Here is a 23,899-nt window from a genome sequence, read left to right on the forward strand (position 1 = left end):
TCTTAGATTTTGATTAGCCCTCCCTCCACCTTTCCTTTACTCAGTCTCTTCCCCTGATCTCATTTTGGGCCTTTTCACCTCTGTTAATCTCTTCTTCTACTTACATATCTACAATACCAACCTATTAAGTACCCTCCTCCCTTCTTTTCCCTTCCCTTTATATCTCCTTTTTAACTTACTGGCCTTAGCTACTGAGTTTTTTCCTTCTCCCACAGAAGCCCAATCATCTGTAGCTAGGATCCGCATATGAGGGAGAACATGTGGTGCTTGGCTTTCTGGGCCTCGGTTACCTCACTTAGTGTAATCCTTTCCAGATCCATCCATTTTCCTGAAAATTTCATAACTTAATTCATAGGCATCAAATTTGATATGATCATAAGTGCCCTTCATAATTCAACAGAATTGTGGCACACACCTTTAATCTCAGCACTTGGGAATCAGAAGTATGAGGATTGACATGAGTTTGAGGCCACCCTGAGACTACATTGTAAATTCTAGATAAGTCTGAGCTACATTGAAGCCCTATCTCAAAAAACAAACAAACAAAAAATTGAAATGGGAAGTAGAACAGTGGTTGCTAAGAATAGGAAGAGAGGGTGCACACAAGGAGCTATTTAATAAGGACAGAGAAGTCTTTGTCATCCAGCCAAGATGGCAACTGCCTAGCTGTGCCACCACAGATCCACAGATCCCCAAGAAAGAAAGGCAAGACATGAAGGGTTCACTGGGTCTTTTAGGGAAGAGAAATATCCAATAGATTGCCAGTGGGAGGGCACAGAGGGGGAAATACAGGGAATCACTGATTCCCTCAAGGGCGGGTAGCCCACCCCTCCTCCCAAGCAGCTGCAATCCCCACTACCAGCTTCAGGAAATTCCTTATTGTAGGAAAGGGGTCCCAAGCCAACATACTTCCACTTGCCACACTGCACAGTGGCAATCGGCCTGCTACCCCTACCCACAAGTGACATTGGCCAAGCTACACCTGCTGGCCCATTAGAGCTCAGGATCCTTTGATCAATTTGTGCACCAAACAGGATGCCACAACACCGATCTGCATGCAGATCAATCCCTGCTTGTGGAATCTTAGCCGGCTCCACCCAATTGATCACTTACAGCTCCAGCAAAGACCAGGCCCATCATAACTGCCACACATGCTCAGAATGTGTTTGCCGCTTGCACAAGCTTAGGTGCAATCCCCTCCCTGTCTGCCACATGGCCATCCACCATTGTCCTTTTGTGAGGGAGCACAGACTGCTTCAGTGTCCCACTGTTCCCCCTCCAGAGTTTGGGCTGCTTCAGGCTTGGTGCCTGAATGTCCCTCCTAGAGCAAGTGCAGGCAGCTTTGGTGCATTACCATGTGAGAGCGCAGGCAACTTTGGTGCCAAGTGGCCTTGGGAAGTGAGAGCCAAAGCCCAAGCTGCTTGGCAACTGCTTCGGGCTGTTTCAGAATCCCATTGTGCTTGAGCCCAGCATGATCCACCCACCTAAGTGCCCATATACTGTGAAGGGCAGACCACAATTCAAATGAAATAACATGAAAAATCAAATGCAAGATAATCCAGTTAGACTACCCAGTCCTACAATGAACATCTCTAATCAAAACATAGAAGAGTCATTAGGATCAGAACACCAAAATGAAGCTATGAGCAACGCAACCCTGACCAAGCTACTGGTAGAACTTGCAGAAAAGCAACAAAGGACCAATAATTGGGTGGATGCTGCCATCACTACACTAGACCTCATAGACAAGAAAATGGAAGGAGTTCAAAGACAGTTAAGAGATATGAGGGAAAGTGAAAATAAAAGAGGACCTCAAAAATCAGCTCATGATGCTAAAAGAAGACAAAAAGAAATGCCAGGATGAATTCCAAGAATCATCAAGAAAATCAGAAAAAAGTGTGAAAAGGGAGTTTGACAGAGGGAAGGAAATTATACATAGAAAAGGAGTAGAAAATGCAAACCTAATGAAACACGCCCAGTACTCTCTGGAAGGGCTCAAGAATAGAGTCAGCCATGTGGAGTATAGAAACTCTGATCTGGAAGACAAGTCGGAAGAAACAGTTGGAGAGTTCACAAACTTCAGTAAGATCAAAAGTTTCAGTGAACAGAACATGAGGGATTTGTGGGATACACTTAAACGTCCTAATATCAGGATCATTGGAATACCAGAAGGAGAAGAAATTCAGACCAAAGGCATGGAGAACTTATTTAACAAAATAATCGAAGAAAACTTCCCCAGTCACTAAAAGAAAGGCCCACCAAAATACAAGAAGCCAACAGAACTCCAAACAGACTGGACCAAAGAAGGAACTCTCCAAGACATATTGTCATTAAGACTCTTAACATTGACCCCAAAAAGAAAATCCTAAAAGCAGCTAGGGAAAAACAGCACACCACTTTTAAAGGTAACCCCATAAGAATTACTCAAGACTTCTCAATGGAAACCCTGAAAGCTAGAAGGGCCTGGAATGAAACACTGCAAAGTCTAAGAATCTATGGCTTCCAACCCAAACTCTACCCAGGAAAAGTATCCCTCATAACAGATGGAGAAAGAAAAACTTTCCATGACAAAACTCAGCTTTACTATTATATGAACACAAAACCAAACCTACAGAGAGTATTTCAGGAAATTCTCTACAGACAAGAAACAAATAATCAAACTCAAAGGCCTATAAGAAGCAGATCACAATAACCATCTCAAAGTAGGCACAAAAACCTTCAAAGTCTATGAAAACACCAACCCACATATACCAACACAATATGGCAGGGATAATCAAATCTCACAGTCATTACCCTAAACATAAATGGTCTTAATTCACTCATAAAGAGACATAAGGTAACAGAATGGATCAAAAAATTAGACCCCTCAATCTGTTGTCTTCAAGAAACCCATTTCACCACTAAAGACAGACACCTCCTCAGGGTGAAAGGGTAGAAAACAATATTCCAAGCAAACAGGAATAAGAAACAAGCAGGTGTAGCTATATTAATATTGGATAAAATAGACTTCAAGCCAAAAATAATCAAAAAAGACAACGAAGGCCACTTCCTACTTATCAAGGGAACAATCCATGAAGAGGATATTACAACCATAAATCTGTATGCACCAAACACAGGGGCAACACAGTTCATAAAACAAAATCTACATGACAATAAAACATAAATAAGCACCAATATCATCATAAGTGGGGACCTCAATACACCATTATCAGTAATAAACAGATCATCCAAACAGAAACTCAAAAGGGAAGTAAGAGAGCTCAACAAAACCATAATTCACTTAGACCTAACAGACATCTACAAAACTTCCCATCCCAAATCCACAGACTACACATTCTTCTCAGAAGCCCATGAAACATTCTCTAAAATAGACCATATACTGGGTCACAAAGCCTGCCTCCCCATATTTAGGAAGATTGACATAATTCCCTGCATGATATCAGATCACAATTGTATGTTGCTAGAAATTAACAACAAAAGGCCAAGAAAGAAAGCCAGTGGCACCTGGAAACTGAACAGCATACTTTTAAACAATAAACGGATAGTGGATGAAATAAAAAATGAAATGTCAAAATTTCTAGAATTGAATGACAACTAGAACACATCATACCAGGTGGTCCTCAGGGGAAAATTCATAGCACTCAATGTCTTCTTAAAAAACAGAGAGAGATCCCAAATCAATAACCTAACCATCCACCTAAAGGCACTGGCAAAACAAGAAAAATCCAACCCAAAGTGCTTCAAGGAAGGAAATAGTTAAAATCAGAGCAGAAATTAATGAATTGGAAACTAAAAAAACAATTAAGACAATTGACAAAACAAAGAGCTGGTTCTTTGAAAAAAATAAACAAGATTGACAAACCCCTGGATTTGATCAAGAAAAAAAAAAGAGAGAGATGCTTCAAATTAACAAAATTCAAAAAGAAAATGGAGAGATCATAACAGACATAAGTGAAATTGGGAGAATCATTAGGACTTATTTCAAAAACCTCTACTCCACAAAACTGGAAAATGTGGAGGAGATGGATAAATTCCTGGGCGCATACCATCTATCAAAGCCAAACTCAGAGCAGATTATTCTCCTGAATTTCTGGGCTCCCCTGACAGGTAGTGATGAGGAAGGACCAGACTGCTGGTTCCTCCCAAGGGATTGAGGAGGAGGATGAGTGTCAATGACTCAGAACCTCATCTAGTCACCAGAGAAAAACCATACTGAGTCAGGAGTCTTTTCTAAGCAGGAACTCACTTTATTGTTACAGGTGGTTGCCTATATAGAGTTGAGAATGAGGGTGGGATTCTAAGATGAGGGGAGAGGTAAGGGCCAATAGTACACCCCGACTTTTGAAATGATTGGTTCTCAGCGCGCGTGTGCAGGAATTCAAACTCCTATCTAGAAGTAACAGGCCAAAGGCCACTTGGCACCCAGCTGAGGCATAGCTGGCCAGAGGCAGTTCGCCAAGCTTTGGGTAGGCTCAGGAAGTTCCACTAGGCCTCATGTGCAGGCCTCTCAAGGCCCAGCACTCAATGAACCTATCACACTCATGGAGATTGAAAAAGTAATGAAAAAAAACCTCCCCCAAAAGAAGTCTCCAAAACCAAAATATTTAGTAGCAGAGGCCAGTAAGTTAAAAAGGAGATATAAAGGGAAGAGAAAGGAAGGGAGGAGGGTACTTAATAGGTTGATATTGTCTATATGTAAGTACAATGATTGAAATAAGGAGGTAATATGATGGAAAATGGAATTTCAAAGGGGAAAATGTTGGGGGGGGGAGGGAGGGAATTACCATGGGGTATTTTTTTATAATCATGGAAAATGTTACTAAAAATTTTTAAATTAAAAAAAAGAAGAAGTCTCCAAGACCAGATGGCTTCTCAGCCAAATTCTATCAAACCTTCATGGAAGAACTCAAACCAATATTTCTCAAACTGTGCCACACAATTGGAGAACAGGGAAAGCTACCAACTCCTTTTATGAAGCTAGTATCTCCCTAATTCCAAAACCAGGCAGAGATGCCACAAGAAGAGAAAACTACTGGCCTATTTCCCTGATGAACTTTGATGCAAAAATCCTGAACAAAATCTTTGCGAACCGAATCCAACAACACATCAAAAGCATTATCCACCTTGACCAGGTGGGATTCATCCTAGGACCACAGGGGTGGTTCAACATAAGGAAATCTGTCCATGTAATACACCACATAAACAAGGTTAAACACAAAACCACATGATCATTTTGATAGATGCAGAAAAAGGACTTTGACAAGATACAACATCATTTCATGATCAAAACATTGGAGAGAATTGGCATGGTTGGTTCATATATTAACATAATAAAGGAAATTTACAAAGCTCCTAAAGCCCAACTAATACTTAATGGAGAGAGACTGAAGGAATTCCCATTAAGAACAGGAGAAATACGGGGTTGTCTACTCTCACCTCTGCTTTTCAATATAGGAACTTGAAGTCCTAGCTCAAGCAATAAGACAGGAGAAGGAAATAAAAGGCATACAATTTGGAAAGGAAGAAGTTAAGTTAGCTCTATTTGCTGGAGTCATGATTGTATATGTAAGACACCCAAGGGACTCCATCCCAAAACTCCTGAAGGTGATTAGTTCCTATAGCAAAGTAGCAGAATAAAACATCAATGCACAAAACCAGTATCCTTTCTATATGTAAATGACAAAGATACAGAGAAGTAAATAAGGTATATGGTCCCATTTTCAATAGCAACAAAAAAATATTAAAATACCTGAGAATAACGTTAACCAAGGAAGTGAAAAATCTATACAACCGAAACATACAACCACTGAAAAAAGAAATTGAGGAGGACCTGAGAAAATGGAAAGACCTCTCATGCTCCTGGATAGGCAGAATTAACATTGTAAATATGTCAATCATACCAAAGGCAATATACAGATTTACTGCAATTTCAACTAAAATCCCTACAGTGTTCTTCACAGAGATAGAAAAAATGGTCTCAAATTTCATATGGAAAGACAGAAGGCAAAAGAAATACCTCTGGTGGCACCACCATACCTGATCTAAAGCTATATTACAAAGCCATAGTGATAAAAACAGCATGGTACCGGCATAAAAACAAGAGTATGTAAAATGGAATAGACTTGAGGACCTGGACTTTGGGTCAAGCAACTATAGCTACTTGATATTTGACAAAGGCCCTAACAATATAGGCTGCAAAAAGACAGCATCTTCAACAAATGGAGCTGGACAAACTGGATAACAATATTCAGGAATTTGAAACTTTAACCACACGTTTTGCCATGCACGACACTCAAGTCCAAGTGGATCAAAGACCTCAATATAAGACCAGACACTCAACTACTAATGGGAGGAAAATATAGGAAGTATTTTCTATGATATGGGAATGGAAAAAGACTTCCTGAACCATACCCAAGTATCTCACATCTTAAACAGTCCCTCAACCAATGGATAACATGAAGCTGAAGACTTTCTTTACAGACAAGCATACAATAAGCAAAGCCAATTGGTTACCCACAGAATGGGAGAAAATATTTGCTGGATATGCAACTGACAGAGGCCTTATCTCTATAATCTACAAAGAACTCAAAAATCTAAAGAGTAAACAGTCAAACACCCCACTCACAAAATGGGGCAGAGATATGAACAGGCAGTTCACAGAGGAAGAAATACAAATGGCAAACACACACTTAAGAAAATGTTCATCATCCTTAATAATCAGGGAAATGCAAATTAAAACAACTATGAGATTCCACCTTACCTCAGTAAGGATAGCAAACATCAAAAAATCAAGTGAAAATATATGCTGGCAAGGATGTGGAGAAGTAGGAACACTCATCCACTGTTGGTGGGAATGTAGGATGGTACCACCACTTTGGAAAGCAATATGGAGACTCTTAAAAAAGCTGAAATAGCTGACTATAGAGATACCAACAGACCCAGTTATTCCCTTACTGGGCATCTACCCTAAAACATTCAAACACAGGCCAGAGAGATTTTATCAACCATGTTTGTAGCAGCTCACTTCATAATAGCTAAGAGCTGGGATCAAACCAGCTGTCCATCACTAGAAGAATGGATAACTAAGATGTGGTATATCTACACAATGGAATCATGTAGCAGTAAGAAAAAATGACACACTGAAATTTGAGGAAAAATGGTTGAAACTGGAACAGATCATTCTCAGTGAACTTAACCAATCACAGAAGAAAATAAATCGCCATATAGTCTCACTCATCTACAGCACATAACCTGAAACTACCCAAGATGCCTTACATGCCCAGCAAACATCTCGTGGGCTAGACAATTGCATGGGAGGGGAGAGAGGGGAGGGTAAGGGAGGGGGTGGGAAACACAAATGTATACACAAATGGCAATGGTATCATAAAATTCTACATCCTAAAAGGGAGACCAAATGGATGAACTTTCACCATGCCCTTTGGGAACACCTGGGCCACAAGACACTGGAGAGGGTATGATTAAGATGGACCTCAATCTTCCACAGCTTCTCTCTCTCCCTTGTTCCCTCCTTCTCTCTGTCTCTCTCTTTCTCTTTCTCTCTCACTCTTCTCTATAACTCATATATTATTTATCTTTTTCTTCCTTTTCTTAGTGGGTACTGACCTGTAACTCCCAGTACCTGCATGTGGTTATCATCCACAATGAGCTTTGATCAGAGAGACCTTCAAGGTTTCCTAAAAGAAAGACAGATTTCTGTCAGAGTACTTGATGACACACCAAAGTTTAGTGGTAAGAACCTACTGCTGAAGACACTTTATGTGGTTGACATGTAAAATGGAATGGCATGGCTGGAAGGTGGTAGAGAGTAAATCCCCAGACAGTCAGTGTGTCTAGTGCCAGAAGGTGCTACATGGGTGACTGGGGAAAAGTGACCAATATCTGTCCAAGCAACTCATGGTCCAAACTACTTAGCAGCAAATAACCTGTCGTGATGCTTACACAAGTGCAATAGTGGCACACAGCCATGGTGGGAAATCACCTGCTCTTGATTTGGCTAACTGATCCCCTCAGTAGTAAGGGACCCATAGCTGTAGCTGGGAAACAAGTCAGAACCATATAGAAACATAAGCCTGCTCTCCATTATCAAGCTACTATTAATTGGGGGATACAAGAGGGCCTACACTTATTAAATTCTCTATAAAAAAGTAAGAGTTATCTCATTTGTCCAGTGCTAACTTACTCTCCATTGGAGAATCTTCTCCTCTTTTTCAGATAGATGTAGATCCTAAGGAGAGAGCCCCCCCATCATACCTCAAAAGTGCCCCGACTGAAACTTAAGTACAATTGGCAAAACAAGCAAGAGTGGTGTTTTCTTGGTGAACCAGGTACCAGCACAAGGGTGAAGGAGATCAACGTAGAGAAAAACCAACTCCTACCAAATCAGAGATCCAGAGACCCAGAGGCCCCCAACACCTTATCATTGAAACAGACCAAAAATGAACCCAACATGGCTCAGGGAAATTTCGTGGAAGAGGGGGCGGAAAGAATGTCAGAGCCACATGTTGAGTCATGATATGCAGAGACATTTATCCTACCCATAACTGTGGGCTAACTCCAGAATGCATGACCCATATACTTCAACAAGAAGAGGGCAAGGGGAGGGGGTAGGCCACGGATGAGCCTAATAAGGGTTACAAACTGACTGCATTCGCTGAGTACAAAACTAATTAACAAAAAATTAAAAAAATAAGCACAGATGTTCAGTTCAGAATGAAAAAAAAAATACTCTGGAGATGTATACTAGTAAGGTTACACACAGTTAATGTCAGTGAATGATATACTTGAAATTTTTAAATGTAAAATTTTGTGTTATGTATATTTTACCATAATTGTTACATGACCTTTAATTTTGCACATTGAATTTGTTTCTTACAAAGTCTATAATTTTAAGTTTTAAATCATAGTAGTCATTTCAGTTATATGACTGTCATAATGGGAAATCTCAATTAAACAATGTTACAGACTAAGATGATAACAAAAATGTTTTTAAAATGTACCATTGTAAAAAATAGAATAAAATAATTAACATTATACAGGTAATTTTTATGCCCTTCATTATGAATTTAAGGCAGGAAGCAGGAAGATGGCTCACCAGTTAAATATGTTTATTTATGAAGCATGGTGGCTTGGGTTTGATTCCCCAGAATTCACATAAAGCCAGATGTACAAAGTGGTGCATACTTTGGAATTCATTTCTCTCTCCCTTACTCCCCCCTCCTCACTTCAATATTTAAAATATATATTTTAAAAGGACTTCAAGGCTGAGGTCCTGTCTGAGTAACTAAGAGCATTTGCTACATAAACATGAGGACCTAGGTTTGATCCCAAGTGCCCACAAAATCAGATGTGGCCACAAGTGTCTGTAACTTCAGAGGGGCAAAGAGAGGAGAATTTCTAGGACTTTCTGGTAATCCAAACTCACCTAGAAAGGGAAGCTGTAGGCTCAATGAAGCACTCTATTTAAATGAAATAACCTGGAATTGTGATAGAGGAGGATATCAGATGTTCTCTTCTGGCCTCTGCACACATGCACACTATGCAAGCAGCGCCTGCGCATGCGCGCGCGCGCACACACACACACACACACACACACACACACACACACATTCATTAAACTCTTAGAGAGTTTTGTCCCACATAAAAACATAAAGTAAGAAAACCCTCCACAGGAAATGTTGACACACAACTGTAAACTCAACACCTAAGGCTACAAAATTTAAGATCATCTTCAGCCTAGGATGCATGAGGCCTTTTCTCAAAACAAACAATAACATTCAAGTAAAACAATAAAAATGACTACCAGGTATAGTGGCACCCATCCTTAATCACAACATTCAACATTTGGAAGGTGGAGTTAGAAATATCCGAGTTCGGGCTGGAGAGATGGCTTAGCGGTTAAGCGCTTGCCTGTGAAGCCTAAGGACCCCGGTTCGAGGCTGGGTTTCCCCAGGTTCCACGTTAGCCAGATGCACAAGGGGGCACACACGTCTGGAGTTCGTATGCAGAGGCTGGAAGCCCTGGCACGCCCATTCCCTCTCTCTTCCTCTATCTGTCTTTCTCTTTGTGTCTGTTGCTCTCAAATAAATAAATTTAAAAATTTAAAAAAAAAAAAGAAATATCTGAGTTCAAGGCTAGCCTAAGCTACACAACAAAAGTCTGTGTTGGGAGGGAAAAGGAAAATACTTACAAGTTATTAACACATTTATTCTTAGTCCAACACTGTGTTTAGTTAAATTAATTAATTAGTCAATAAGCTCTTATCATATTTATAAATAGTTCCTTTAGTCTGTTTTTCTACAAGTTAACCAAAGTCTTTTGTACTCGTGAATGTTCTAAATGTGTACTGTGGTGGTTTGATTCAGGTGTCCCCCATAAACTTAAGTGTTCTGAATGCTAGGTTCCCAGCTGATGGAGATTTGGGAATTAACGTCTCCTGGAGGGAATGTATTGTTGGGGGCGGGCTTAAGGGCTTTATAGCCAGGTTCCCCATGCCAGTGTTTGGCATACCCTCCTGTTGCTGTGTCCCACCTTCTGTTGGCCAGGGGGTGATGTCCACCCTCTGCTCATGTCATCGTTTTCCCCTGCCATCGTGAAGCTTCCCCTCAAGCCTGTAAGCCAAATAAACCTCTTTTTCCCAGAAGCTGCTCTTGGTTGGGTGATTTCTACCAGCAATGTGAACCGGATCTTACTGGTTGCCCCCGTGAAGGATAGTGCTACTAGAGCAGAGTAGATTGAAATATGTTTTAAAATTTCTAAGTCATTTCACTATTCTTAAGATATTTTTTTCTTTTTTGTTTTTTTGAGGTATGTTTTGTGTTAGTTAGGCAGCTGGGATTCACTATGAAGCCCCAGGGAGGCCTCGAACTCACAGTGATCCCTTTACTTCTGCCCCTCCAGTGCTGGGATTCAAGGCAAATGCCACCACACATGGCTTGAGATCATTTTTTAAGCATCTTAATTAATTAATTAATTAATTAATTAATTAATTTTTTATTTATTATTGATTTGAGAGAGACAGACAGACAGACAGACAGACAGACAGACATTGGGCATACCAGGGCATTCAGCTAGTGCAAACAAACTCCAGGAGCATGTGCCACCTTCTGCATCTGGCTTATGTAGATCCTGGAGGATCAAACCTGGGTTCTTTGGCTTTGCAGACAAGCACCATTAACTGCTAATCCATGTCTCCAGTGCAAAATCGTTTTTTAACAAATGAAGTGTGATATGTTTTACTCTCTATAATGAAATTTGTTGCAACTTATAATTTTATGCATTTATATTTATAAATGAAGGGATGAAGATCATTAACTATTATGATAGTTCTTACATATATAATTCCTGCCTAATTATTAATGAACACTAAGTCATTAAAGAGAGATACTGTCTCTTAAGAAAAATCTATATTCTATAGCATGCAAAGTCCCGGATGGCTGATAGCTAAAGCAGAGGGATGTAAGGCTACCCAGGCCAAGGAAACAAGCAGAGCAGTGTGCAGTTATAAAGTATGTTCTTTCTCAGAGCAGTGATGCAGTCTTCAGAAGAAAACTGGAAGTAAGTCACTATGGCAGGGTTTGGTAGTACATGCTTTTAATCCCAGCACTCATAGGACAGAGGTAGGAGGATAACTGTCAGTTCAAGGTCAGCCTGAGTCTACATAGTGAATTTCAGGTCTTCCTGGGGTAGAGTGAGACCCTACCTCAAACTTCACCCAAAAAAGGGAAGTCACTGTCAGGCAGCAAACAAAAACAATTAGCTACAATAATGAACATTGCTTAAAACAATACAGCAGAAACCTACATATCCTTCAACAGTTTTAAAGTAAAAAATACCATACTTTTTGAGTGTGCAGGCCCTGGGAAAGTGGAGGATCACGAATTCAGCATCATCCTTGATGACATAGAAAGTTTAAGGCCAGCCTGGGCTGCATAAGGCCCTGTATTCCAAACTGAGGGAAAGAGGGATGGGTCAGTGCCTAAGAGCACTTTCCATGTAGGCATGGGGGTTGGAGAAGACCTGAGAGACCACTCGTGTTTGAATCCCATGATCCATATAAACAGCTAGGACTGGGACACACACAACTATATCCCTAGTCTAGCAGGGACACAGATTCAAGACTCACAAGCACACAGGAAAAATGGTGTAAGAGACTCTGACTCAAATTAGAACAAGCACATGGTGAAGGACCCCCAACATGTTCTGGCATCTGCAGGCAAGTGCACTCCACCACAGGCGAACAATAAGACACCACAAGGGCACCTCCACACGCATACACCACATACGTACACACCACCACACCTGCACAGGAAAATGCAAATCACTTTGTTTTCTCTCATAAATGGATTCTAGTTGTGAGTGTGTGTGTGTGTGTGTGTGTGTGTGTGTGTGTGTGTGTGTAGGTCATTAATGTCGAATGGGGGAAGAAGACAAGGGAATATTTGTGACATGAAAACAGAGAGGACTAGTTGGGTAGAGGAAGAGAATCAGAAAATGGGGCTCAAGGGAATAGAAGACAGTGAAGGAAGAGGCTGAAGAAAAATAAGAGAAAATAAACTACAGAAAGGAAAAATTAAATTTGTTGGCTAAATTTTTAATGACACATTAAAAATGCATGTTAATGGCTTTAATAATGTAAAATTTCTGTATCATATAGGATACTGTGGAATGCCAGAATCAATTTTATAGGCACAGCACAAACATGAGTATATGAGAGGCAAACACAAAAGCATGGCACTTGTTTTCTTATTAGTTTACATTATTGTACAAATATTGTATTTTGTTATGGCATTCTCATGCTTGTATATAATGTACTTTGATCGTATTCTCTCTCTCTCTCTCTCTCTCTCTCTCTCTCACACACACACACACACACACACCTTTCTTGACCTCATTTTCATGACGATCCTCTTCTTTTCCAAAACACCCTTCCCTTTTACTTAAAAAAATATTTTATGCCTGTGTTGTGATCGGATAAAAACCGTCGAATGGGTCGTTTACTTGCGACCTTTCTAATTTCTTAATATAGGCACTTAAGGCTATAAATTTACCTCTTAGAACTGCCTTCATTGTGTCCCAGAGATTTTGGTATGTTGTGTTCTCATTATCATTTGACTCTATAAATTTTTTGATTTCCTTTTTGATTTCTTCATTGACCCACTCATCATTTAGTAGTGTATTGTTTAGTTTCCATGATTTTGTGTATGCTCTATAGCCTTTCTTGCTACTGATTTGTAGTTTAATTCCATTGTGGTCAGATAGAATGCAAGGAATTATTTCAATTTTCTTGAATTTGTTAAGATTTGCTTTGTGTCCTAATATATGGTCTATTTTAGAGAATGTTCCATGTGCTGCTGAAAAGAATGTATATTCTGCAGCCTTTGGATGAAATGTCCTGTATATATCTGTTAGGTCCATTCCTTCTATGACCTCATTTAGTCCAGATGCCTCTCTGTTTATTCTTTCCCTGGATGACCTGTGAATTGATGAGAGTGGGGTGTTAAAGTCACCCACCACCACTGTGTTTGGTGTTATCTGTGACCTTAGTTCTAATAGTGTTTGTTTGACGAATTTGGGAGCCCCCATGTTAGGTGCATATATGTTTAGGATTGTAATGTCCTCCTGTTGGAGTGTGCCCTTAATCAATATAAAGTGACCTTCCTTATCTTTCTTGACTAACGTCGGACTAAAGTCTACCCTGTCTGATATTAGGATAGCAACCCCTGCTTGTTTTCTAGGCCATGCACAAGAATTAAGCTGGGACCTCATGAAATTACAAAGATTTTGCACTGCAAAGGGCACAGTGAAAAAAGCAAAGAGACAACCTACAGAATGGGGAAAAATCTTCACCAGCTATATATCTGATAGAGCTAGGATATACAAAGAATGCGAAAAGTTAAATAGTAAGGAATAAATCAAGCTAATCAAGTAAATGGGCTTTGGAGCTAAATAGAGCATTCTTAAAGGAAGAAATACGAATGGCATATAAGCATCTAAAACAATGTTCTACGTCACTAGTCATCAGGGAAATGCAGATTAAAACTACATTGAGATTCCATCTCACTCCTGTCAGATTGGCCACCATCCTGAAAACAAATGATCATAAATGTTGGCAGGGATGTGGAAAAAGAGAAACCCTTCTACACTGCTGGTGGGAATGCAGTCTGGTTCAGCCATTGTGGAAATCAGTGTGGAGGTTCCTAAAACAGCTAAAGATTGATCTACCATATGACCTAGCTATAGCACTCCTAGGCATATATCCTAAAGACTCATCTCATTTCCTTAGAAGTACGTGCTCAACCATGTTTATTGCTGCTCAATTTATAATAGCTGGGAAATGGACCTAGTCTAGATGTCCCTCAACAGATGAGTGGATAATGAAGATGTGGCACATTTATACAATGGAGTTCTAGACTCAGCGGTAAAGAAAAATGAAGTTATGAAATTTGCAGAAAAATGGATGGATCTGGAAAGGATTATACTAATTGAGGTAACCCAGGCCCAGAAAGCCAAATGCCATATGTTCTTCCTCATATGTGGATCCTAGCTCTAGATGATTGGGCTTCTGCATGATAAGGAAAATACTTAGTAGCAGAGGCCAGTAAGTTAAAAAGGAGATATAAAGGGAAGAGAAAGGAAGGGAGGAGGGTACTTAATAGGTTGATATTGTATATATGTAAGTAGAATGATTGATATGGGGAGGTAATATGATGGAGAATGGAATTTCAAAGGGGAAAGTGCGGGTGGGAGGGAGGGTATTACCATGGGATATTTTATAATCATGGAAAATATTAATAAAAATTAAGTTAAAAAAAAGAAAAGTATAAAAACAAAAATACCTGTTGAGAGCTGGAGAGATGGCTAAACAGTTAAGGCACTTTTCAGCAAAGCTTAAAGTCACAGGTTTGAGTTCCCACTACGCATGTACGCCGACATGCACCTGGAATTCTTTTTCAGGGCCTAGAGGCTCTAGTACACTGATTCTATCTGTCTGCCTCTTTCTAAGTTAAATTAAGTAGTTGGTTTAAAAAAATAAAAACTTTTTAATTCCTCCTGGGAACATGAGAGAAGGTTTTAAGAAATATACTGAAACCCCCAAGCAGATATAATGGCAGTATTTGTAAACTCATTGGGGAGTGAGCTATGTGATGAAATGTAAACTCCAAGAGACGAGGAGATTCAGTACTCTATATTGCTTGAAAGTGTCTGAGATATAAGATTCTTATGAATTAATGTAGGGATGAAACATAGGCTGGTTGCCATTTTGAATTCTTGGTGATTTTTATAGAGTATCTGAGTTTTATCCATTCCTCTGGATGTCCTTGACTCGGTCAGTGTCCTTCCAAATGAAAAATAAGCCGTAGTGTGGCTAGAGATAATATATGTGTAAAGATACCTGCCACACCGATGTACTGGTACATGACACTTTTAACTTTTGGTTTTGAGGAGGATGGGGACATAGTATAGGCTTTGAAGAAGAAGAAATCTTGAGTTTTAAGTGAAGCATCAATTCTTTGGGTTGCATTTATTTTTACAGTAGGGGATCAAAGACAGGCCCTCAAGCATGCACGGCAACCACTCTACCACTAAACTACATCCCCAGTCTCTCAATATTTTTCATATGTAATAGAATAAACATCTTAGCAGTAGAAGGGTTAAATGAGAAAATGTATGTAAAACACTTAGTAAAATCAATTATTGTAATAAGTAATATTTACTTTCTGAAGATGAGTTTCAAGGTATATGAATAGAAGTGTACATTATGTACATCAGGAACCTTTGCATGGGTAGACATCCATTTTCTTCCCATAAGTTTTTGTTCAATTTTTTTTTACCTTCTCAGAAAGGCCCACATGTTATTCCCTGTGTATAGTAGTACACTTAAATACCCCCTTCATGTTTCTCAAGTTATTCTTCACACTTAACACCTTATAGTTTCCTAGCATACTCTTCCCAGTCTGCCCTGACACAACATAAACTCCAGGATGACCCTGTGGAGTAGCTGATACAATTACATTTACAGCAGAATTCAGGACCTTCCTTGCTTGCCTTGCATTCCCACTGCTTTTTTGGGGGTGGGGTTGTTCTCCTCTCTTGAACCAACTCTTCTTTCATTCCTTACCTCATAGACACCAAATCTGAAGCTGATGGCATGGTCTTATTAGCTCTAATTCTTTTTCCTCTGCAGCATTTATAAATCAATTGCCATGGAGTCCAAATGGCTTCCTGAAGCTCTGGGCAACTCCCTGAACAGGCCAGGCCAGACTAAAGCTTTCATGTTTGAACACTGCACTGTGGTTCTGAGAAAAATTCTCATGCAATAAAGGAAATTTTTCTCACAGTTGTCTTCATAGGATCTTAATGCAGAACTACTTTAATGCTACCATTTATCACATAACTTTCTCTATTTTATATTAAGGTTTTTTTTTTTCCTTCTTAACATTTTGTGCTTATTCTGTTCTAAAGAAAGGCTAACTACAGGAGCTGGGAAGATAGCTCAGTGGTTAAAGGTGCTTGATTGCAAAGCCCGAGAGCCTGATATTGATTCTCACTACCCATGTAAAGCAAGATACATAAAAGTGGAGTTCCTTTCATCAGCAAGAGGCCCTAGAATACCCATGTTCTCTCTCTCTTTCTGTCTCTCTCTCTCTCTCTCTCTCTCTCATTTCTCTTTCATAAATAAAGTATGTTGTTGAAAAAGAAAGACTAATTCCATGTCATATACACCTTTCTTTTGGCCATATAGCTAGTCTAGAAATTTCCTAATACAGATGCGTTTTATGAGCTTCAGTTCTATCCAGAGTGGAAGAAAGTGCCTGTTTCATTCTTGGAAGGGTCATGCTGTTTTATCTCTGGCTGCAAAGTGGGCCTGATTTATGCCACTAGTCTCAGGAAGGAAGGCTGGCTGCCAGAGAAACCTGATGAAGGGTGGAGGGTAAATGTCCACAGGATTACATTTCCCATGAATAAGGACTTTCAAGATGCCAATTCCACCAATATCTAGTTTTCTGGGAGAGTCTGTTTGCTATGTAGCCCTGGCTCCAGCCTGATCCCAGGGGCCCTGAGGAGACTCACATGCATCTCCCTCCACATCCTCATTTCACCCTAGAGTCCTGGAGAGAGCGTGCAGGAGCACTAGGAAGGAAGGGCAGATATGTGAGGCCAGTTTCTCTCTTCTCCGTGCCTTTACCATTCCTTTATTTTCCTTCATCATTACTGGTTTCTTCTGTCTTCTGTCTCCAGCTCCCAAGAAGTTATTGTTTCCCAGAACTCAGCGACTTGAGCACCCCCTTCATGGTATTATTCACTTTCCTCCGACGCCCACATCTGAATTCCACCTGTAATACTTGGGATCAATGTAGTCTGTTAATAAATTACACTGTCTCAAATTAAAAAAAAAATCCTTGGCAAAACTGTAGATGTATAATAAGTGAAATTTAATTGGGTGCGGCTGCTCGCTTCAGGGCTTGTGCTCAGCTGAGCCTGTTGTTAGGTTAAGAATGCTGGGCGGTGTTGAGGATTTATAGGCCTTAACTTGAAACCTGATCCTTGAAACAGAGGAGGAAAAAAGAACCAAAAAGAAAGTAGCTTCCTCATTTATTTGTTGATCCTATGGCTACATGGAGGTGTTGGTAAACTGCTTTGAGTTTAAGATTCATGAAAATATGTTTTTGTTTTTAATATTCTGATTGGTTTCAACCTGTTTCCTTAAAGAACCGAAACTTAAAACTGCTCACGTTTCTCCTTATTGGATCAGCCACCAGAGAATGAATGCTTCAGGATTCACATCTGTGCATGGCAGAATGGGATTAGCAACATGATTTAAGAGGTTCATGTGTTCAAATCTTGCCTTGTTTCCATTTTCCCCGAACAGACTCAGTGTTCTGTTCAACTGAGCAAGGTCACAGGAGGGTGGTCCTTCCAGTTCAGGAAACAGCCACTGGGTTCCCAGGAGGCTTCTGGAAGGTTGAGGGCAGGCCTCCAGCCAGGCATCTCTCTGGCTGTGTGTTGAACACGGTTTCCATGGCAGTAGAGCATTGTCCCCGCCCACCTTTGTGACGTCGGCAACCCAGTGACCAATGGGAACGCAGCTTGGCGCCACGCTCCACCTCCGAAACCGGGAGAGTCCTGTGGAGCCTTGGAGGCCCAGTCATGGCTAGGACCGGCTATGCTGAGTTCCAAAGAGCCTGACAGACCGCCGCCATCCAACCACGATGTTCAGGATGCTGAGCTGCGGCTTCGAGGACGATCCTTTCTTGTCGTGAGTGCCAGGCTGGAAGATGTGGGGGCAGAGTGCAGGAGTTCGGACTTGGAGGAGGGGAGGAGGTTTGGGGGAGCACAGTTGAGGAGATGTGGCATTGAGAGGGTGAGGAGAGGAGGGCTTAGGAGCACAAGGTGAGGAGAGGAGGAGGACTTGGAGCTGGAGGCGGCACCTGGACTCCCTGCAGGCAGCAGCCTGGCATCTGTGCCCCTAGTCCCTGTGGCAGCCACAGGCTTTGCAGGTGGTGGTCTCTGCCTGCTGTTCTGGTGGCACCAGAGGGAAATAGGTTCTGGCGATCCCTTCCATGGCCGCTGTGATTCCAAGCTAATGGTAGTTTTCTAGTGTGACCGTCACTGTGCCAGCGTTGCTCCGCATGGTTTTCTAGGGTGGCCGTTGGTACAGTGAGATGGAGCACCACTGAGCTGCACAGATTCTTGTTGCCATGGTAAACTGTGTGTCCCTTTGCCCTCGCGAACAGGTCTGGTCTTGTTTGAATAACCCTGGTTCTAACCACACAGAAGAGGAACAGGGATACAGGCAGGTGGCACAATTGACATCTCTAGCAACAAGTGCCATCACCCTATAAATGATTCCCGTGAAATAAGGACTTTCAAGAAACCAATTTCACCATTATCTAGGTTTCTGGAGTATCTGTTTGCTATGTGGCCCTGGCTAGCCTAGACTTGCTCCAGCCTCGGCCTCCTGAGGGCTGGGTTAACAGGTTTGAGCCACTGTGCCTTGTAGCATTATATAAACTAATAGCATATTTCATTGAGTCTATATGATGGGTATTTTGGGGTTCCTTTTTTGTTCAAGTGTTTTAGTCAATTTGAAGTTGCTCTATATTTCATGGAGACCATTTTTTAAAGGATGAAAAGTTTAAAAGATGAAAACATATGTTGGTACTAATTTAAAACCAAAACCATGGAAATGATAATGAATACAAAGATAAGATAATTAATATTTCCCCTAAAGTTTATTCATTATATATAACAGGTGTATGGACTTGAGAACATTTTATCAACACATTTGCTTCTTTAGAATTTTGAGAATATTTGCACTTAGTATTATCTCAGCATATTTAAATGTTTAAGTAAAAATTTGTATTTGTGTTGTCTGTTTAAAAGCCTCAGAATAGAGATTGCATATACTCCCAGCTGTCACAGTGGTTCTCGTGTGTGGGTGACAGCAGTGGAATGGGTAACCATTAGGAGTGTGATGTAATATTTTGAGTCATATTATCGTCTGGTTATGGCAAGAGAAGCAATGTCTTACTTAAACATGAAATTTAATCTACAATTGGTGTCTTCTGGTCTTTAAACTATCTAGCCATAGTGTAATTTAAACCATTGGTCAATGCTTTCTGAGCAAAGGCAAAAACTCAAAATTTAGATACAGAAATAGTAACGGACCCATAGCAGGAGGCACACACCCCAAAACACTTTTCCTCATGTGTAGGATGGAAGAGAATATGGGTTACACTTAGTGTTTTCCACATTCATTTTTGTAGCTATAAGATACAAGCAGCCATTATAATAAAAATATAAAATTAAATTGAACTACACTTATAAAACTGATTCATGTTGTAGTTTCTTTTCTCCACAATTTATTATACATACAGTAATCCTACTTGGGGACAAACGAGTAAGAAAATACGAATAGTGGTGAGCTAGTATCCATGGTCCATCTTGTAGTTGATTTAAAACATGTGTTGATTGCTGAAAGTAGTTGTTCTTTTCATCAAACAAATGTAAACATATGTTGTTAGCTTTGTCTAAGTATATTACTATTTTCTAAAAAAACTCATTGTTTCATAATCAAAGGTAGTAGAAGCATATAGTACTTACTAATTATCCAAAGGTTGGCAGAAAAAAATATATATATATAAACTTCTTGGTAGTAAAATTAGAATCATTATTTTGAGACCAGTAAAAGTTTACTGTTATATTGTTAAATGCTGAAAAAGTTTGAATTAAAGCAAAATTAAAATCTAAACTTTTGAATTAAATTTTCAGGTTCAAGGTTTACCTACTCATACAATGTATCTTAAAAGTGATATTTTAAAGCTTGAACTTTTATATTGCATATATTAGATTTAAAATTTATGTCTCAGAGCTGAATTTCAGTGAACAGTATGTTCAGGTATATTTTCTTTAATCATTTTGTAACTTGACTGAAATAAAATAAAGCATTTAAACCTGGCACTTTCTCCCATTTAGTTTTCCCTTAAAATGTTAATTTTCTCTCAAACTTGTATTTGATTAAGAATGAGCTTATAGATATTTTTTTAATATAAAGGAAAGAAAAAATAAATATAGGATTTTGTGGTGAAGGAGATATTGATATGTAAATTAATGAGGTGAAATATTTTGGGCATCTATTTGTACCCTAAAATAATGATTATTTGGAAAAAGTTTAGGTATAGTGGGCATAATTCAGAATATTCTACTTGGCACCAAAACATGACCTGTGAGTCTTCTGAGCCACTGAAATGAAATTGAGATCATGCAAATCTGTAAATAACAGCTGTGTTATATAACTTGCCAGCTAACAGCACATAAGGGTTCAGAACCAGGCTGGCAACTCTATCAGCCTTCCCCCCCCCCATTTCATTATATATATTTGGGGACTAGGTCTTGCTCTGCAAATGACTTGCCTGGAATTTGTGTTTCTACTGTTTCAGCCTCCTAAATGCTTAGATTATACATGGCAAATCATAGTGAGATTTAGCCTTCTTTATAAAAATTGATTACTATTATATTTCCCTTAAGCCATGCAACTTTTCATGTGTTATATGCTTTTAGTCAGTGGACCCCTGTAAATAATCTTATTTTCTTCATATCAGCAAGAACTAAAACTTAATTATCTATAATCTCTGTTTTTAAAATGTGGGGTCCTGGAGAGAAGGATGAGTTGATGAAGCACATTTTGTGTAAGCATAAGTACCTGAGTTCAGATCCTCAGGCCAATGTAAAATCATGCTGTAGGGTAAGCATTTGCAATACCAGTGGTATGTGGTAGGGAGAAAGAGACAGGAGAAGCACCTAGAAGAAATCATGCTGTAGTGTAAGCGTTTGCAATACCAGTGGTGTATGGTAGGGAGAAAGAGACAGGAGAAGCACCTAGAAGCTTGTGGGCCAGATAACCTTGTAAATGCAGTGGTAAACAACAAGAGCAATGCTGAAAACAATGTGGAGAATGAGAACCCAGAAAGTAAACTTGTCCTCTGACCACACTGCACCATGAAACACACACACACACACACACACACACACACACACACACACACACCTTTTTATTTGCAAATTTTTATTTATTTTTCACTTTAAAGGTAGTTGGATTTATTCACAGTTGTTGACCTACCCACACACACCTCACATTCTAATTTTAAAAGAAGTAAAAATAAAAAGAAGATTCAGAATTTTAGGTTTTTGATTTTAAAGGTCTCATTTCATGTTAAAGAACCTCAATAGCTAATATTCATTTTAGCACCTATTATAATTTTTTCAGAAACATTTTAATATAGAAGTTTCTTGTAAGTGAACTTTGCAAATTTCAACATAATATTAGATTGAATAAGGTTCTATACATATTTTTTAAGTTATTTATTTAATTTATTTATTTGACAAAGAAAGATGGAGGGAGGGATAGAGAGGTAAGAGAGAGAGAGAGAGAGAGAGAGAGAGAGAGAGAGAGAGAGAGAAAGAGAGGCAGAGAGAGAGAGAGAGGATGGGCATGCCAGGGCCTCCAGCCCCTGCAAATGAACTCCAAACGCATGTGCCCCCTTGGGCATCTGGCTAACGTGGATCCTGGGGTATTGATCCTGGATCCTTTGGCTTTCCAGGCAAATGCCTTAACTACTAAGGCATCCCTCCAGCCCTATGCATCTTATATTAAAAGAATTTCTCAAATATATCCTTCATTTGAAGCATTACTTGATTCTTGGAAAAAACCCTCTGAGCTGCAAGCCAAGGGAAACAAACTTACTATGGCATAACTCTTGGTTAGTTGGTAGCATTTAACTTCATGAAAGTGCCTAGTTCCATCACCAGTATTGTCACTTTTGATGAGAAAGGAGGGCATTGTACAATTATGCTGGCATCAAGAAATTCTTCTGCTCCATTGTAAGTGGTTGTTTTGAGGTCACAGAAAAATGGAATTCTTTACAGAAACAGTTGTGAGATTTTTTATGTTTCTACTACAGACAGACACAACCCCGTGGATTCTGTTTCTAATTTGTAGAAGTCCTGACTCCTGTTCTCACAATCCTTTTCTGCATGTTGTATTAATTTTCTTGAGCATTGAAACTTTGATTACTTAAATTGTTGGAGGTACTGGATTCAAGCCCAAGGCCTCAACAATACTAAACTTCTACCACTGAATCATGTCCTCATCCCTTTAGGTACTTTGTTAATGGAGCAGTCATTGAAATGAGGGACCTTTCTTTATGAGATCTGCCGACACAGCTTTTTTAGCATGTCTACATTTAGTAGAAAGAGGAACTCTATATTGAATGAGACTGGCATGTCAGTGATCATAAGCATGATGTAGTAAAAAATAAAGTTTTTTTTTTTTACTTAGAGTCACAAATATTTTCGTTTTATACAAACTAATGAAAATTATAACTTGTGCAAAATATATTTATATATTGTCTTAAAACAGGAAGATATTCTCTGAAAGGACAGAATTAAAGTTACAAGCTTTAAAACTGAAAAAAAAAACAGTTTGTGTTTAAATAATTCCATAAATATTTATTAGGTAAGTGTTGGTATGTACATGTACAGGTACATACACACACATACACACACGCATACACACTTTCTCAGGGAAGGAGGCAACAATGTTTATCTTGTGATAGACTCTAAATGTATATCATACAGAGTTGAAAGTGCAGTTGAGACAAAACTTCATTCAGTTTGGTTGTGATTAGTGTCATGAATCTTGAGAGAAGATGAATTGGCCACTAAAATAGTAAAAGTAACATCTTCCTGACATAAATGAAGATGCGCCCTCATAAAATCAACCTGAAAGTTAGAGAATGTTTTATTGAAAAAAATGCAATTTAATATTTGGTGGATTTTGTTTCTAATTTCCATGCATTAAAACTTTCCTCAAGGGATGACAAGAATTTAAGAGCCATAGATTGAGAAGCACTGTCCTTCCCTTACAATCACTGACTGATGCTGTCACATCTCATAACCTGCAAACCTAGGGGGAACACCAGCAATCCCAGTGAGGAGGGCCCTCTGCAGAATGGGGGCAGGGAGGAGGGAAATGATGGTACTGACATGTAATATGTCCATAAAACATTATACTAAAAAAATAAAACTTCCAGAGCCAGGTGTGGTGGTGCATGCCTTTAATTCCAGCACTTGGGGACAGAGGTAGGTGCACCACCATGGGTTCAAGGCCATCCTGAGACTACATAGTGAACTTTAGGTCAGCCTGGGCCAGAAGAAGACCCCCTAAAAAACAACAAAAAGCCCAAATAAATTGTATTTTTAAATATTCCATGGTTTTTTTCAATGTCTTTAGATGGTCTGAGTATTACTCAGGGTTTTAAAAATACTGTGGATATTGGGCTGAAAAGATAGCTCAGCAGTTAAGGAATTTGCTTGCAAA

General features: G+C 39.5%; 1 pseudogene; it reads right to left on the reverse strand.

Moving 5' to 3' along the window:
* Positions 1-22,360, reverse strand: part of LOC123457493 — a 107,527-nt pseudogene extending 85,167 nt beyond the window's left edge.
* Positions 22,361-23,899: the final 1,539 nt, after the last annotated feature.

The sequence above is a fragment of the Jaculus jaculus genome, unplaced genomic scaffold, assembly GCF_020740685.1.
Source record: "Jaculus jaculus isolate mJacJac1 unplaced genomic scaffold, mJacJac1.mat.Y.cur u25, whole genome shotgun sequence".
Lineage (NCBI taxonomy): Eukaryota > Metazoa > Chordata > Mammalia > Rodentia > Dipodidae > Jaculus > Jaculus jaculus.